Source organism: Sphaerodactylus townsendi, linkage group LG12 (genome assembly GCF_021028975.2).
Source record: "Sphaerodactylus townsendi isolate TG3544 linkage group LG12, MPM_Stown_v2.3, whole genome shotgun sequence".
Lineage (NCBI taxonomy): Eukaryota > Metazoa > Chordata > Lepidosauria > Squamata > Sphaerodactylidae > Sphaerodactylus > Sphaerodactylus townsendi.
In genome coordinates this window covers 16,525,864-16,542,865 of record NC_059436.1, presented here as the reverse complement: position 1 = coordinate 16,542,865, position 17,002 = coordinate 16,525,864, and the positions used below count along the sequence as shown (strand labels likewise).

Sequence of the window (17,002 nt, the reverse complement as noted above, 5' to 3'; positions counted from 1 at the left end):
GTGCCCAGGCAAGCACCTGGCATTCTCTAGTGGATGGTCTGGTCCTGTTTGGCATACTGTTCAAGAATTCATTTCCCACTGCATTCTGCTGATTCAAACCTTGCCTCAACTTTGAGGAGGCCTTAGGAAGATTAATTTGCAAAGGTCCCCTTACCCAGTTCTTATATTCAGAGTGGAGTCCAGGGGCATACTGCCTAGGGGGACATATGAAGTCAAATGTCCCCGGGCTGCAGTCATTTAGTCACACGAGGGGCGGAAAATCGCTCCCACACCCTCCTCCTCCCCCCCGGGTCCATACACTGACTTCAAGACCTGGTGCAAAAAAGCATTGGTTGGTCATGGTGGGGGAGGGCGGCCACGCATACGTGTGTGTGTGTGTGTGTGTGTGAGAGAGAGAGAGAGAGAGAGAGAGAGAGAGAGAGAGAGAGAGAGAGAGTGATTTTGCACTGAGCTACATTTTCCCAAGAGATGCCTCTGGCAGAATCTGACTTGGGCCCTGAGAAGAAAGGTGGCCATATAAATCAGTGAAACAAGTCACAACCATATAGCTTTGAAGAGATTAACTATTCCCCACAAACTAAAATAAAAACTAACCTACACATTAACTGTGCACTCAGTGTGAAATGAATAATTTGTGACAGATTATATGTTTCTTTCTCCAATCAACATGAGCATTAATGACCACAAGCAAACATGAACTGAAATCTTAGAAGAAGCCATCGGTTGTTTGGCGGCTAGCTGATTGTCCTACTATTTCAACCCATGGTCAAGAGCCCCTGAAAATGAGTGGTCAGACCTGGCCTCTATATAGTAATATACTAGGAATTTCATCTAATCTTGGTGGTAAAGACAATAGAGACTAGAGGAGGCAGCCTAAACCCTCAGCCAGAAGTGACATCACTTCCTATTCGCAGACACCACCCACCTCCCAAATCTCACAGTATTTGCTGAGACAGTGCTGGGAATCCTAGGCACAATCCAAGTTTCAGGGCCAAAGCATAGCAACCCTAATTCTCTTGCCTTCCTCTCTATTTGACAGCTTCTGCTGTCACCTCTAGCACTTTACAAACGGCTCGTGTTTCTTCTTTTTGCATTAATTATATTTCACTCTGGCTATTGACATGGGAGGAATATTAGTCAGACTTGAATGCATTGATGCTAACAGACTGGAGTTGATAGGTGTTTTTCATTTACAATTTAAACCAGGCAGAGATTTGGCCGCTTTGCCTCCGAATCCCCAGAGAAGGCTACAGTTTGCTGCCGAAGCATAATTCTTCAAATTGCATTTATTTTTGCAGGCATCATGAAAGGGGAAGGAAACCGGAGCTTCATTCAATTAGACAATTTGATCAAAATAGATCTGTCACAATAACATTCCTGTGAGGGAATCAAGTGGAACAGGAAAATGAGTGTTTTGAGAATTAAATGTGATCGTTTATTCATTAAACCTCATATATCTGCATGTGTCTTTTTTATTTTAAAATGGAAATTAGCTGTGCTTTGCAAAGCTAGAAGGGGAGTTTTGTTGGCCATTCAGATTTGTTGCTCAGCCTTTTATGGATGGCTTTCCTTTAGCCTCATTGTCATTATCATCTGGAGCTCTTGGATAAATTCCAGTACAGCCTCAAACAAGTTGGCCACATAAACACATGAGTTTGTCTTCTACTGGGATGGACTGTTGTTTTCTCTAGCTGAAATGTTTTGGAGACGTCTTTAGATGCTGTGCGAACTATTGACCAAGTTTCCCACGCTTCTCTTCTTCCTTGAACTTCCTCCCTGGCGCCATTTTCCGAGCTGACTCAGCTTCCCCTCGCCTGTTTATTTGCAGCGTTTCTCTGTTTAATGTATCGTCAAAGGTTTTCACGGCCAGAATCACAAGGGTGTGGTGGGTTTTCCAGGTTGTATTGCCATGTTCCAGTAGCATTTTATCCTGATATTTTGCCTGCATCTGTGGCTGGCATCTTTAGAGGATGTTCGTTCTCTGTTAATTCTTTTATTTTGGGGGAGGGGGGAATCTTCGAAGCATCGGATACTTGAGGAATAGAGGAATCGGGTACATGAGGATAGAGAAATGCAGCACGAGGCTGTAAAACATTGAAACATCAATTCATTACAACTCAAACAGAAGAGGGGAAAATTACATAATGGCAGCCAGGAATTGCATTGAGGGGATGAGTGCAGACATACATTGTTGTAAGTGTGGGAGATTGAAAACATGTTAGAAACATTTTAGGGGATTTGTGCAGAAAAGGCCAGTGTTTACTCAAACTGGGAGCGAATCTCCAGGCTCTTTGGTAGAGATTGTTCAGATCCCATACTATCTGATCCCTTATCAACTGCAGATCCTGGGGATTGAACCCAGGACTTTGTGTGTGCAAGGCAAGTGCCATACCATTGACTCACAGCCTGTCCCCACCAACTTTTTAACTACTCTCAGTAGTTGTGCTTTTAACCACGAAGTAATCTGCAGACATTAAGAGGTAACTGAGTGTATCTTGGTGCCGTGAAGAACTTAACCTGACGATTCCTGAAGATGGACTTACAGACTTGCTAATTCCCTGACTAGTTCCCTTCTCTCATGGGTGTCTATGGGGGGGGGGGGGGGGGAATAGGGTGTTTGCCGCTCCTCCCCCTCCATTTTAAAATTTACTCATATTTTAATGTATCTTGGCACATATAAACTTCCGCATAGTCAGCAAAAAGTGCAGAATAATGTCTGGAATGGTAGGCCACGCCTAGAGGGTAAATAGCAGGCTTTAGCTGCCAAATTGGGACCCTTTGTGCTGTTCTGGAGGAGAGCGTCTCAGACCAGCAGGCAACTCTAAAGAATGCTGCTGTTTTTATTCTTTTGACACACCCTGTGCAAGTTTCCCAAGATATGGACAAGGCAGAATTTCTGCAAAAGGTGTGAAATGTGGCCTCAAGGGAGTGACTGTCATCTGTTTTTGGAGCCCTGTTGTATAATCTGTTATGTTTAAATGGACAAAGGGAGGCGTTTTCTGGTTGCAGGATAGTTCTGAGGGGTATTCTCTCGTACAGTGCCATAAAGTGCCCGTAGTCACAGTTTAGTGCTGTTCCAGTCCTTAGCACCAAGTAATGATGAGGCGAATTGCCAGCGGGCATAGTCAAGTTAGGTAATCCACAGTCCCACCTACCTCACTGTTTTGGGGAGAGGAACAGAAAAGGAGTTTATATGCTGCTTTGAGTCTCCTTACAGGAGAGAAAGGCGGGGTATAAATCTAATTGTTCTTCCTCCTCCAATTAAGCCTAACCTAAGGTGACCAGATGGTCACCTTTGTGAACCGGGATGGGCGGCTGCACGCGCACCTGCGCATATGTGTGCAGCCACAGGAGCGCACGGCTTTGTGGGGTGCTCCCGTTTCCCGCCCTGTCACAGGGCAGGAAATGGGAGCGCCCCACAAGGCCGTGCGCTCCTGCGGCTGCACGCACGGGGGAGGCTGCCGCACTGCCTTGCGCCCCAGAAGGCAGTGCAGCAGCCTTCCAAAATCGGGACACTGGAAATAACCCATGGGACGCGGGACAAATTGTTTGAAGGCGGGACTGTCCTGCCAAAAGCGGGACGTCTGGTCAGCCTAGCCTAACCATACAACATGGGTATGAGATCAGCTTCTGGGCTTCCTTTCCCACTATGTTAAATCTTGTGGGTGTAAAGTGTCATCAAGTCACAGCTGATCTAAGGTGATCCAGGAGGGGTCTCAAGGCAAGAAACAGTTGGATGTGGTTTGCCACTGCCAGCTTCTGCGTGGGTTGTGAGTTTTGAGACAACTGTGACTGGCCCAAGGTCATCCAAACCCGCTTCACGTGGAGCAGTGAGGAATTGAACTCAGTTCTCCAGAGTAGAATCCTCCGCTCTTAACCACTACACCATGCTGACTCTCATTTTAAGTCTTATCATTAAACGACAAAATCCAGGTAGATCAAATTGCAGCGCTTTCACTGAGCCGAAGTCTCAGGAAGGGCCGCAGACATCAAAACAATGTTGTCTTTGCTCGAGGAGGTGACAGGAGCGGTGTCATTTATCTCCACACCGTCTGGCCAATTATGACATCTGTTTCTGCATTCATATCCACACGCGCACACACTCACACGTTTGTGCAGGAGTGTCTTTGCAAACAAAACCATGTAAGGATGCTGTTGCATCACCACTCCTTGCCTCCTGCCCGGTCTTCACTCTGACACACTTCACTTTTTCTCTCTGTCTCTACATTGATGAACTAGAGCAGCAGATTGACTCTTTGGAGCACCCCCCCCCCCTTTGAGCCTCTGTTCTCTCTGCCACCGTCGCCTGCAGCTGTATCACTTCATCATGTGGCTCTTTCTTCACATTTCACCAAGCAAAATGGGGTTGTTGTGGATCACTGTCTGGCTGAAAGAAATTGCTTTATCTGTGAAGGATGCGAGGTGTGCCTGCTGCTAAAGGAGGCCGCTTTCTTAGATGGCTATTAAAAAACAACACTCGGTTTGAGAAACTCATGGAGGTCTAGTAGATATGAAAGTGAAACAGAACTTTCGAAGGCTTTCACGGCCAGAATCACTAGGGTGTTGTGGGTTTTCCGGATTGTATGGACATGTTCCAATAGCATTCTCTCCTGAAGTTTCGCCTGCATCTGTGGCTGGCACCTTCAGAGGATCCTCTGAAGATGCCAGCCACAGATCCAGGCAAAATATCAGGAGAGAACAGCTGTACAACCAGTGGTGGGATTCAAATAATTTAGCAACCAGTTCTGGTGGTGGGATTCAAATAATTCAACTGTTCACAAGCACCATTTTAACAACTGGTTCTGCCGAAGTGGTGCAAACCTGCTGAATCCCACTACTGCATAGAACCCGAAAAACCCATAACACCCTAGTGAAGTAGAACTCCTATGTATATTGCTAAATGTTGTCAAGTCACTGACGAATTATGCCAACCCTATGAATTCATATTCTCCAAAATGTCCTCTCATTAACAAATTTGCTCAGGCCTTGCAGAGTGAGGGCTGTGGTTTCCTTTATAGAGTCAATCCATCTTGCCTTGTGTTTTCTTCTTTTCCTGCTGCTCTCAATTTTTTCTAGTATTTATGAATTTTCCTGTGACTGTCATCTTCTCATAATGTGACCAAAGCCAAAGTTTAGTCCTGGGGTGTCCAACTCTTGACGCTTTAGATGTTCATGGACTACAATTCCCATCAGCCCCTGCTGACATTGCAAATTGGCAGCAGTGGCTGATGGGAATTGTAGCCCATGAGCATCTGAAGCGCCAGAGTTGGACACCCCTTGTTTAGCCATTTCAGTTTCTAGGGAAGAGGTCAGGACCTGCTTATTTATCTTTTTGGTGGTCCGCAATATCCATAAAGCTCTCCTCCAGTGTCACCACATTGGAAATGAAGAAGCAGTATGCCTTTGTATAACCATTATCAGGTCCTGGGACAGAATTGGAGGGAGGATTGCCACCCGTTGGCTCTGCTTGTAAGCTGGCAACTGCATTTGGTTGGCCGTGATCCTGAGAAGTAAATCTTATGGCCTTACCTCACAGTTTCCAGCTAGAAGTAATTTTGAGGTGACTTCAGATGACACGGAGACTCTCATTTTACCTGTGATATTTGATCTTGGAACCTCTGAGGCTGAGAATGTGTGATTGACCCAAGGTTGACCAGCAAGGTTCCCTGGCAAAATGGGGATTTGAACCTGAGTCTTCCAGATACTAGTCCAACACTCTAGCTGCTGCACAACACTAGCCCTCTTATGTGTAAGCTGTTGCAGCAGATATAAACAGGTAAGAGTTGTGTCTAGTCTATAAGAACCTTGTCCTGGATGACCCAGACTGAATGACCTCATCAGATCTTGGAAGCTAAGCAGGGTTGGCCCTGGTTAATACTTGGATGAGAGTCCACCAAGGAACCCCAGGGCTGTTGTGCAAAAGCAGACAGTAACAAACTACGTCTTTATATCTTGCCTTGAATATACAGCTGGAGTCCCCAGCCTTTTTGAGCCTCTGGGCACCTCTGGAATTCTGGCACAGCTGTGGATGCAGCCACAGAATGGCTGCTACAAAATAGCTGCTGCAGGAGGTGGAATTGACCATAAAACAGTTGCTGGAGCTTACTTTCAGTCACACAGTGAAGATCTATTTAGGTGGCAACTGCTCTCAAAGCAACATCTTTAAAAATCTGTACCGCCAATCAAATGTCTGATGGCCAATCAGAAACCTTCCTGGGCAGAAGTCCCACCTGGCCTTGCCCATTTTCTGAAAACACATTGTGGGTGCTAGGAAAGGTATTGGTGGTCACTTATAGGGCAGGGCTCCCCAGTGTTGTGTCTACAGGTGCCATGGCACACCTGGGCACCATGTGGGGGAACCCTGCCCTACAAGGTGAACATGTCGGCTGTGAAGGTTGCGTGAACCTAAGACAGTGGCAAGCTGATTCCTCCAGGTCACTGAGAGTTTGTTATCGCACTGTAGGTGCCAATCTGCATCAAAGGGAGAGCTCATCGGCAAGGCATATCTTATCAGACAGGCAGTGATGGAACTCTGAAAACTGAGTGGTTTCTAAGAAGAACTTCTGTCCCATCTCCCCCTCCCAAAAAACCCTCTGTCAAAAAACCTAGATGCAGTGAATATCAATGATTTCCTACTTTTGAAATGGGGGAGGGAAATCGCACGTTTACTGCTGTCAAGATTTATACCCAGTGTTGGTGCAATTGCAGGGAGTTCTATCATAGCTGTAAAACTGTAGGTTTCCATTTCCTTTATTGGGTTTTCTGGACACAGCTGAGTTGCCTCTGCTGGCAGACTGTCTTTTCTACTCTGACTCGGCCGGGTTTTTGAGAGAGTTAGCAATTTCCGGAGAGAATGAAAGGGACAAAGGAGGAGAGGAGGGGAAAAAAAGGGAAGAGGGCAAGGGGTTAAAGGGGGGGGGGAGCCTGGAAAGCAGAATTGATTAGCAGTTTGTAGCTTTTCATTGTCTCAATTTCTTTCCATTTCTTCGCCGAACCCATTTGCTGCCACAAAGGATAACTGCAATTCAGTGGGTTTCTTTCTCCCTTACTCATTAACTCCCATGTCCTCACGCCACTGGTGAGGCGGCAAAGTTCACCCTCACAAAAGGATTATAAGAAACAAACATCCAAAGCGTTTAGAAAGGTCAGGTCTCTCGCGTGCCCAAGCATCAGCCCGGCATCCTGGCTAGGATGTTCAAGCTGTGTACAAGCTTCTGCGGGTCACATAGAAAAAGTCGCATGATGCTGATTGGTTTCCCTTCTGCTCCTTAAAAAAAATATTACAAATGACCACGGTTTCGCTTTTGTCATAGAAATTGTGTATTCAGTGTTCAGGATAAATGCCCCGAATGGTTTGGATTTGCAGGGTAAGATTAGCTGAGCACTTTTCACTTTTCAGCTGTTTGTGCATGAGATATGCCAACCTTTATTCATTCTTTGTTTAACAACCCAGTCACCCAGTGGCTTGGACACAACTAGTCTTCCAAAAGCCAGCCTCTGTTTCCATGCACATATAGAAGCCATTGCTACCAGACATTTATCCACAGCCAGGAGCCCTTTCTTGCGGTTGTTGAATTATGCAAGGTTCCGATCTGCATGGTTGATCATGCTTTTTATTCTGCCATTTTTCAATCATTTATCGATTAGTTTTATACTGTTTCAGCTGCTGATTGGGAGCAGTCCCGGGGGTCCTGTATAGGACGGATGAGCAGGAGATCAGTGTTTTTAATTAAAACTAATAAGCAAACTGCACAATGTCCTTTTGCATGGGAAGCAAGGTGCACTGGAAAGCCTTTTCTGGATATTGGAATGTGCACAGTGTGCAGCAGTGCTTTGGGTCTGCACTGTGAGCGCCAGGTGTCTGGGCTTTTTTGAGAATAAGTGTTCTGATCGGGTGATTCCAGCATGCCTTCCAAACAGTTCACAAATAAAAACAGGGACACGCTTGTAGACACCCCGTTCTGATGCCAAGGATCGCTGCCCAAGTCCTTTCCCCTGGTTACACATTGCTGAAGGCTGGACTCCGTCTGCCACTTGCTGCCTTCGTTTGCTTTCCAGTAGCCTGTCCTTGGTTGATTTAAAAGCCAAATGAGTATTTGTTCTTTCAGTTAAAGATATGCTAGGAAAAATGTAATTATCCTGCAATCTGTTAATGACAGTTTAAATTACACTGTTGCAGCGATGTGAGCCAACAGGCAGCGTAGCGAGTAAGGTGTTAGTGTTCATACATGCACACTGGTAAGAGGCCACATAGTGGAGTGGTCAGGCTGTGGATAGAGAGACCCTCTAGGCTATAGTCTCCATTTAGCTTTGAAGCTCTCTGGATGACCCTGGGACACTTCTGGGAGGATAATTCAGATGGGTTGTCTTGTGATGACAAATTCAGATGGCACCTTAAAGATGAGGGCTGTGTCTCAGTTGATGCTGGAATACCATTTGTTCATCTTTAAGAAGCAACTGGACTCATCTCAGGACATGTGGTCTCTCTGGGCTCACCTTCCTCACAGGGCTGTCATTTGAATAAAATTAAGAAAGGGACACCAACATATGCTGCCATGAGCCGGAGGGATATAAATACCACAATAAATGCAACAGATTTTAAAAATAACTGCATAAAACGCAAGATCCAAAAATAACTACATAAATTCAGAGGTTTAAGTTGTCATCCCATCCCAAGAATACCTTTTTAGGAGTGAGCCCCATTGAATAGGTGTCAGGCAAAGTGGTGAGTCAAGAGATAATAAAAACATAAGAACATAAAAAAGCCTTCTGGATCAGACCAGAGTCCATCTAGTTCAGCACTCTGCTACTTGCAGTGGCCCACCAGATACTTTTGGGAGCTCACATGCAGGATGTGAAAGCAATGGCCTTCTGCTGCTGCTGCTCCTGAACACCTGGTCTGCTAAGGAATTTGCAATCTCAGATCAAGGAGGATCAAGATAGGTAGCCATAGATCGACTTCTCCTCCATAAATCTCCATAGTCATGACTGACTATGTCAAATGCTGCTGTAAGGTTAAGGAATAACAGCAGCACTGATCCAACTTGATTCAGTTGCCCCCGAGCCATCTCAATCCCATGAACAGGTTGGAAGCTGAGCTGAAATGGATCCAATACCAAGAGATGCCTTCTTTTGGCCCCTTCCGCACATGCAGAATAATGCACTTTCAATCCACTTTCAATGTACTTTGCAGCGGGATTGTACTGTGCGGAACAGCAAAATCCACTTGCAAACAATTGTGAAAGCGGATTGAAAGTGCATTATTCTGCCTGTGTGGAAGGGGCCTTTATATCCCATCATTAGCAGAGTTTCCAGCTCTCACTCTCCTCCATGCTTGGGCAACAGAGGCATTCATCAGCTGGCGGTTTCCTGCCATCTCATGCTCCAGGAAGCCCTTGCCAATCTTTCACCCATAGAAATGAAGTAGGGAGTGATTTGTAGGGTTCTTAAAGACTAATTCACTCCTCATCCAATTCCTCCCCTTTCTCGGCTGTCTTTTAAAAAATCTGTTCAAACCCAATTTCACTGCACAAAATATTGTTAAAGGCCTCACTCCCCTCTTTTTTTTTTTTTGGTGCTCACGCACACATGTGAACATTACAGTGCCATGGGTGAATAATTGATCAGGTCCCTGCGAGGAGCTGGCAGCTCTGAATTATTAAAATATGCTTCAGTTTTGAAAGGAGGCATTTGAGATGTTTGCCTTGGCCTCCTCTTCTTACAATGGGAGGTGGCCGGGCCAACACAAGAGCGGGTGACAGCACTTGCTTGGAAAATGGATCTAAATGCAGCCATATGGTGGCTGGCGGATGTATCAGCTGGCATACCAGGAGTTAAAAGGGATCAATTAAATAAATAAAGCCATGGAATCGAAAAGGACACGATGCAGAAACGGCTTTCATTATTGAAACTGGAGATTCTGTTCCCAGAGAGGGGGAGAGCCCAAATGACCTTTTGTGGCTTCTCCAGAGAAATGACATTTTCTACCCTATACTTCAAACAAAACAAAATGAAACAACAGCAACTATCGAACAACATTAAGCTGAGAAACAGATGAGTGCACAAATGTTTCCTTACTCTCAGCCATACCAGGAGGATACACACCCAGGGTCACCAATGTGGTTTACTATAGAGATTTGTGGTATTGCCAACAACAGAGTCACTATAACAGAGTGGCATCACTTCCTGTTTCTTAACTGGAAGTCATATCATACAATGCCATTTCCCCCTCTCATGGAGGCAGCAATGGGGTGTTGGAAGGTATTGATGGGAAGCCTAGCTGACCCACAGCTCCTGTGTTGCTCCCATGGAGTAACAGGGCTTTTCCTGTGGAATGATTACTTCACAGGGTTGTTGTGTGGCTAAAATGTGTTGAAACATCTTTGCTTGGAGAAAAGGTGATATAAAACTTAACAGGTAAGTCAGGCGGAGAGACCTTTTGGGTAACAGTAGAAGTGAATTCCCTTCCTTAAGTAATTTGCTGAGCCTGGACCTGCGTGGTTTCAAGAAATGTTTTGAGAAACTTCATTCATTTCACCCAAATTGTCTTTTTACTTCTAATTGGAATTCCTCAGAAGTTTTTCCTGAACGGGAGCTCCTATTTTTGCCCTGGAAATTTGGTTTAAGGCCAACTGCTTGGCAACCAAAAAGAGATTACGGGGTTAAATTTATTTACATTCATACCCTGCTTATATACAGGATATTTTGGTGGCTACAGCATTAAAGCATCCCATTAAATAAAAACATCCATTAAAAGCCCAACATACAAAGGTTAAAAACCCAACCCTAACCTCACCCGCACCCACAACCAGCAGCATCATAGAGGGGTCCTCTAGGGAGACTAACCAAATGCCTGGGTGAACAGGAAAGGGATTAGGCTGGATTAGGACCTTGGTTGCATAACAGTGGCCCTTTCTGCATGGGCCAATTAAATTGGAATAAACACAGTAAAAAAACCCCACAGGTTGGTGGGGGAACTTTCCACAGATACCGATCCTAATGTGGATCCGCTTTGCATTGTCCCCCCCCCCCCAAACCTGGGTTTTTTGAGAATTCCATTGTGTGTGATTATTTTGTTTTAATGTGGTGAACAGCCGCGAATGACCGCAGCTGTGAGCTATGGTAAAACAAGAGAATTGTGCATAACTTGATTCTCAAAAACCCCTTCCCCGGCTCCCATCTGCTGAGCCACACAGGGGAAACGGGCCGTATCGTGGCCAGGGTCGGTGGGGTCGGTCCTGCCTGAAAAAAAAAGGCAGGCAGGGAAGTAAAAACAAGCACATTTGTGCGAAGGTGTGCACCCTGCCTAACACACTTTGGACAGCAAGCCATGGGAAGGGGCCAGGGCGAGGGCAGGTTAATGTAACCTGCCTTTTCCTCACTTTTATTGGTCCATGAGGAAAGGGCTAGTATCTCCCCCCCCCCCCAAAAAAAAAACCCTGCATCCTTCCATTTACTTATGAAAGACTGGGAGAGGAATTTACATTCTGGAAAGAACAAAATCCAGGATTTCCCTGATAGATTGCAGGTTGCTAATAAGTGTAGCTAAGTGCCAGGAGCATCTGTAAGCTGTTTAGTTGACTTATTTCCCAAAGAGAAGCTTTGGTACAGGAAGTACCGGAAGCCATTTCAATCTTCTATGTGTAATTATGTTCTGATGTGGCACACAGGGGTACCATGGAGATGCCAGTGGGGAGGGGGGGACTGAGACAGCCGCTGTCCAACAAACACGCTGATTGGCTCGCCGGACTCCTGCAGGAGCATCTCTAGTTTTATAGCCTCCCTTTCCAATTCCATAACTAGCTTCATTTCTCTCTCCTGAATTGCCTTCCTTTCATTGATATCTTTTCAGTGAGGAAGTGGCAGGAGCCCAGAATAGCGCTTAGCCAATAAAATCGTTCTGGAGTGAGAGTTTTCTTCCCCAACCCCATCAAAGAGATGAGGACAGAATTTGCCATCTGAACAATAAAAGGAAGAACAGGATTCAGGGACGGGGTAGAGGTTTGTTTTTATATATGCGTGGAATCTAGTGATTTGCAAAGCACCTAGCAGATCTAACCAAATTAACATTAATCTTGTTTCAGAAAATAGTAGCTTGTACAAATGGCAAGTGATATCTCCAGAGTGTACAAATTAAGTGAGGGTGTGTGTTTTAGGAAATACTGGCATAAAGCGAGTATGGTGTAGTGGTTAGAGTGTTGGACTAAGATATGTGTGGAAGAGCAAGGTTTGTTTGTTTGTTTGTCTGCTTATTTTGTTTGTTTACTGTACATTTATTTTCCACCCATCACCAAAGTCGCTGGTTGAGGTACACTCCTAAAACACCATAAAATACAGTTTTTAAATCATCTTAAACAACTCCTTTAAAAACCATCCCCACGCTCATCCTAACCCACCTCCTTAAAATACATAAAGGGGGAGGGGGAGGTAATGTCCAGAAGTGATCAAATCCCTACTCTTCCATGGAAGCTTGTGGGGTGACATCAGGGAAGTCACACACTCTCTGCCTACCTCACAAGGTTGTTGTTGTTGTTGTTGTTGTTGTTGTTGTTGTTGTTGTTGTTGTTATTATTATTATTATTATTATTATTTAATTTAATATACCGCCCAATCCCTGAAGGGCTCTGGTTGTCAGAATAACACAGAGGTGAAGAGAACAACCTAAGCCACTTTGGTCCCCATTAGGAGAAAGGTAGGATACAAATAAAATAAATAGGTACACCAGTGTTGTTGGAGAGACTTGTGTTCATATTCCCACTCTGCCATGAAACTGGCAGAATGGCCTTGGCCCATTTGCTGCCCCCAGACTAGCTTATTTCATAGGATTGTGGTGATAGCAGGACCATGTATGTCCCCTTGACCTTCTTGTAGTAAGGGGAAAATCCTGCTCAATAAACCAAACCAACAAACCAAACAAGATGGTGGATATCTTGCCCATATAATTATTCCTGTTTGCCTGAAAGTTGTGTACCTAGTGGTGTGGATATGTTTAAAAACAAGAAATCTAGCTTTTAGTTGTTCTGTTATCCTCTTCCTCCACCACTTAATAGATTTGGGTAAAATGAACGAAAATTCTCCTAACAAATTTCAACAAACAAATGGATTTGGGTAAAATGAATGAAATTTCTCAAAATCTTTCTGAAAACCACCCAGGCCCAGTCTTTGGGCAAATTTCCTAAGAAAGGGCGCTTACTTCTACTGGCACTTACTTCTACTGTTACCCGAAAAGTCTACCCACATGACATACCTGTTAAATTTTTTACCACTGTTTCAGCACACTTTACCCTTACAACAACCTTGTAAAATATGACTTCCACTGGCAAAGCCGTGTTAGTCCACTGGAGCCAAACATACACAGCAGCTGTATGGCAGCTAGGGTTCCCACCAATCCTGTCCAACACCATCTGTGAGCTGCCTCCTCTGTACACTTACACTTACTAGTTAAATCTCAACAATTCCCGACATGTTCAGTAGTTATGAGCAGAGAGGTTTGATCTGCTAGCTCCTGATACCACAGGGGCACCTACTGTTTTTTCCAAGGTTTACTGGTTGTCTGTCTCACTGCTAGTTGTGGTGGGTTTTCCGGGCTGTGTGGCCATGGTCTGGTGGATCTTGTCCCTAACGTTTTGCCTGCATCTGCGGCTGGCATCTTCAGAGGTGTATCACAAAGGGAAGTCTGACACACTGGACAGTGTGTAACAGACTTCCCTCTGTGATACACCTCTGAAGATGCCAGCCACAGATGAAGGCGAAACGTTAGGAACAAGATCCATCAGATTGCGGCCACACAACCCGGAAAATCCGCCACAACCAGTTGAATCCAGCAGTGAAAGCCTTCGACAATACATTGTCTCACTGCTGTTTGTGGAAATGAGAGTTCATCAGGGGTCCCATTTTGCAACTGATGTTTCTTCATGGACAGTCATGGACATCTCTTTCTCCTTATCCCCTTTGTCTTTCCTATTTTCTATTAATGAATAGACCTCTCTCTCTTTTCTCTTTTTGTTTGTTTTTTGTTGTTGTTTGTTTCTCAAAGAAAAAAAATATTCCCACAATGGGCACCGGAAAGCCCCTTGTGGGGCAGCATCTTCCAACCTCCCGTTTAGGTTCATTCATTGTTCTCCTTGGGGTGTTGCTTTGCCACCTTCCTTAAAGGTGGTGCTTTCTGAGCCATATTTGTACAATTATTGGCATTGATTGTGTGCACTGAACAAAACAAAACAAAACTGAAGACACTAATAGCGGTTTCACAAGGCAAAGAAACTAATAAACACCTTGGCGGTGTAGCTCACAAACCTCTCCTTTTTCATTCAGGCACCTGCGCTCTGGGAGGGATGCTGCCCGAGAACAAAGAAAGCACGAAGGGACGTCTCATAAGCTAGGCAGGGAAGGACTCCTTTAACCTGCAGTGCTCAAAATGTGCAGCAGAACTAGAGTTGTGGCTGAAATTTTGCCTAAAGCACAACAATGGATTGTGGGGGGGGGGGGGGGGGTACCTTCACAAGTAGTTAATGTGCAGAGGGTTTTAAAAACAATTCAAAGGCTTCTTTTCTTTTCTGTTGTTCCAAGTGTTTGTTTTCTTTATTACATGTTGGTTTTAGGTGTGATCCTACCAGCTTTTTGGCTTTCTCTCTCCTGATTTCCCGCCCTTTCTGTAACCCCCATCCATTCAGGTCTCTCCGTCCCCAGTGCACCCTTTTCTGTGGTAAAAGAAAAAGGTGCCATCCTTTCTTCTTCAGCAGAAAAGCTGCTAGAACCTACCTTTTTGTTTCCACCGATTTCAGTGGGAAATGTTTCTGGATGGAGCTTCTTTCTTTTCGGTCCAATTTCAGTGAAACTAAATGGCGCTCCCCATCCAAGCGACCCTTCCTACTGCCGGGTCTCAGGAGAAAGGCTCCCAATGTATTGACGACTGGAGGCAAGGAGAAGCAAAATGGAAGGGAACAAACAGCACTTGTTTGTTTGTCATCATCCCCCATTCTTGTTCCTGACCATAACGAATGGGACAAAACAAGGCTTTGTGTGTCTGCTTGCTTGTTTCATTCATTTAGAAATGAATCCAATCGCTACTGAGAAGCAAGGGATTTCAAAGAATCCAAACAGCGTCCTGAAAAGATGAACAGAATTTCTCATAGTGGTTCTGCTAATCCCTTGCACAGCTGCTAACTAGGAAGATCTAGAGAATTGTCAGGAGATGTATGCCCCACCTTCAGATTTGCTCAAAATGAGAGAACCCCCCCCCCCCAGTGGGCTCCCACCTCATCTAAAACAGTTCAGTGCAGGCATTCTTTGCACCACCATGCTTGACTTTATTCATGTGCAAGGTAGACTTCTCACACAACATCGTCTTGTGGAGTTCGGTGCCCTCATAAGAACATAAGAACATAAGAACAAGCCAGCTGGATCAGACCAGAGTCCATCTAGTCCAGCTCTCTGCTACTCGCAGTGGCCCACCAGGTGCCTTTGGGAGTTCACATGTAGGATGTGAAAGCAATGGCCTTCTGTGGCTGTTGCTCCCGAGCACCTGGACTGTTAAGGCATTTGCAATCTCAGATCAAAGAGGATCAAGATTGGTAGCCATAATCGACTTCTCCTCCATAAATCTGTCCAAGCCCCTTTTAAAGCTATCCAGGTTAGTGGCCATCACCACCTCCTGTGGCAGCATATTCCAAACACCAATCACACGTTGCGTGAAGAAGTGTTTCCTTTTATTAGTTCTAATTCTTCCCCCCAGCATTTTCAATGAATGCCCCCTGGTTCTAGTATTGTGAGAAAGAGAAAAATTTCTCTCTGTCAACATTTCTACCGCCCATGCATAATTTTCTAGACTTCAATCATATCCCCCCTCAGGCGTCTCTCTCTCCAAACTAAAGAGTCCCCAAGCTGCAGCCTTTCCTCATAAGGAAGGTGCTGCAGTCCCTCAATCATCCTGCATTAAGCCCTTCTCTGCACTTTTTCTATCTCTTCGATATCCTTTTTTTGAGATGTGTGGCGACCAGAACTGAACACAGTACTCCAAGTCTTGATGCGCACCACAGCTTTATATAAAGGGGCATGACAATCTTTGCAGTTTTATTCTCAATTCGCTTTCTAATTATCCCCAGCATAGAGTTTGCCTTTTTCACAGCTGCCATACATTGAGTTGACATTCCCATGGAACTATCAACTAAGGCGCCCAAATCCCTTTCTGGTCTGTGACTGATAGCACTGACCCTGTAGCATGTATGTGGGGAGTTTGGATTTTTTGCCCTATGTTATACTTTGCATTTTGCTACATTTGAACTGCATTTGCCATTTCTTAGCCCACTCACCTAATTCAAGGTCGCTTGGAGCTCCTCGCAATCCTTTGTGGTTCTCACCACCCTACATAATTTGGTATCATCTGCAAACTTGGCCACCACGCTACACCCCTACTTCCAGGTCATTTATGAATAGGTTAAAGAGCACTGGTCCCAATACGGATCCTTGGGGGGACACCACTCCCTACATCTCTCCATTGTGAGAATTTCCCATTTACACCCACTCTTTGCTTCCTGTTTCTCAACCAGTTTTTAATCCATAGGAGGACTTCCCCTCTTATTCCTTCATTGCTGAGTTTTCTCAATAGTCTCTGGTGAGGAACTTTGTCAAAAGCCTTTTGGAAATCCAAGTAGACAATGTCCACTGGTTCCCCCTTATCCACATGCCTGTTTACATCCTCAAAGAACTCTAGTAAGTTTGTAAGACAGGATTTGCCTCTGCAAAAGCCATGCTGACTCTTTCTCAGCAGGTCTTGCTTTTCTACATGTTTTATAATTTTATCTTTAATGACAGATTCTACTAATTTACCAGGAACAGATGTCAAACTGACTGGCCTGTAATTTCCCGGGTCCCCCCTAGATCCTTTCTTAAAGATTGGTGTGACATTGGCCATCTTCCAGTCTTCAGGGATGGAGCCTGATTTCAAGGATAAGTTGCAATGATGTCCCTCGGGACATCATTGTTAGCCACTGACTTCGATGGC

At 45.0% G+C, this 17,002-nt stretch overlaps 1 protein-coding gene and 1 long non-coding RNA gene across 5 annotated transcripts in view; one reads left to right on the top strand and one right to left on the bottom strand.

The window, feature by feature from the left end:
• Window positions 1–17,002, top strand: part of OPCML (opioid binding protein/cell adhesion molecule like) — a 430,273-nt gene that overhangs the window by 45,289 nt on the left and 367,982 nt on the right. The gene's annotated exons all lie outside the window — the stretch shown is intronic.
• Window positions 1–17,002, bottom strand: part of LOC125442059 — a 43,940-nt gene that overhangs the window by 7,388 nt on the left and 19,550 nt on the right. The window contains exon 3 of one of the 2 annotated variants that reach the window (XR_007245932.1): window positions 1,309–2,084. The exons of the other annotated variant lie outside the window; for it this stretch is intronic. This is a non-coding gene — a long non-coding RNA (uncharacterized LOC125442059). Of the gene's footprint in view, window positions 1–1,308; window positions 2,085–17,002 lie in introns of those variants that run through there. 2 annotated transcript variants of the gene reach the window in all.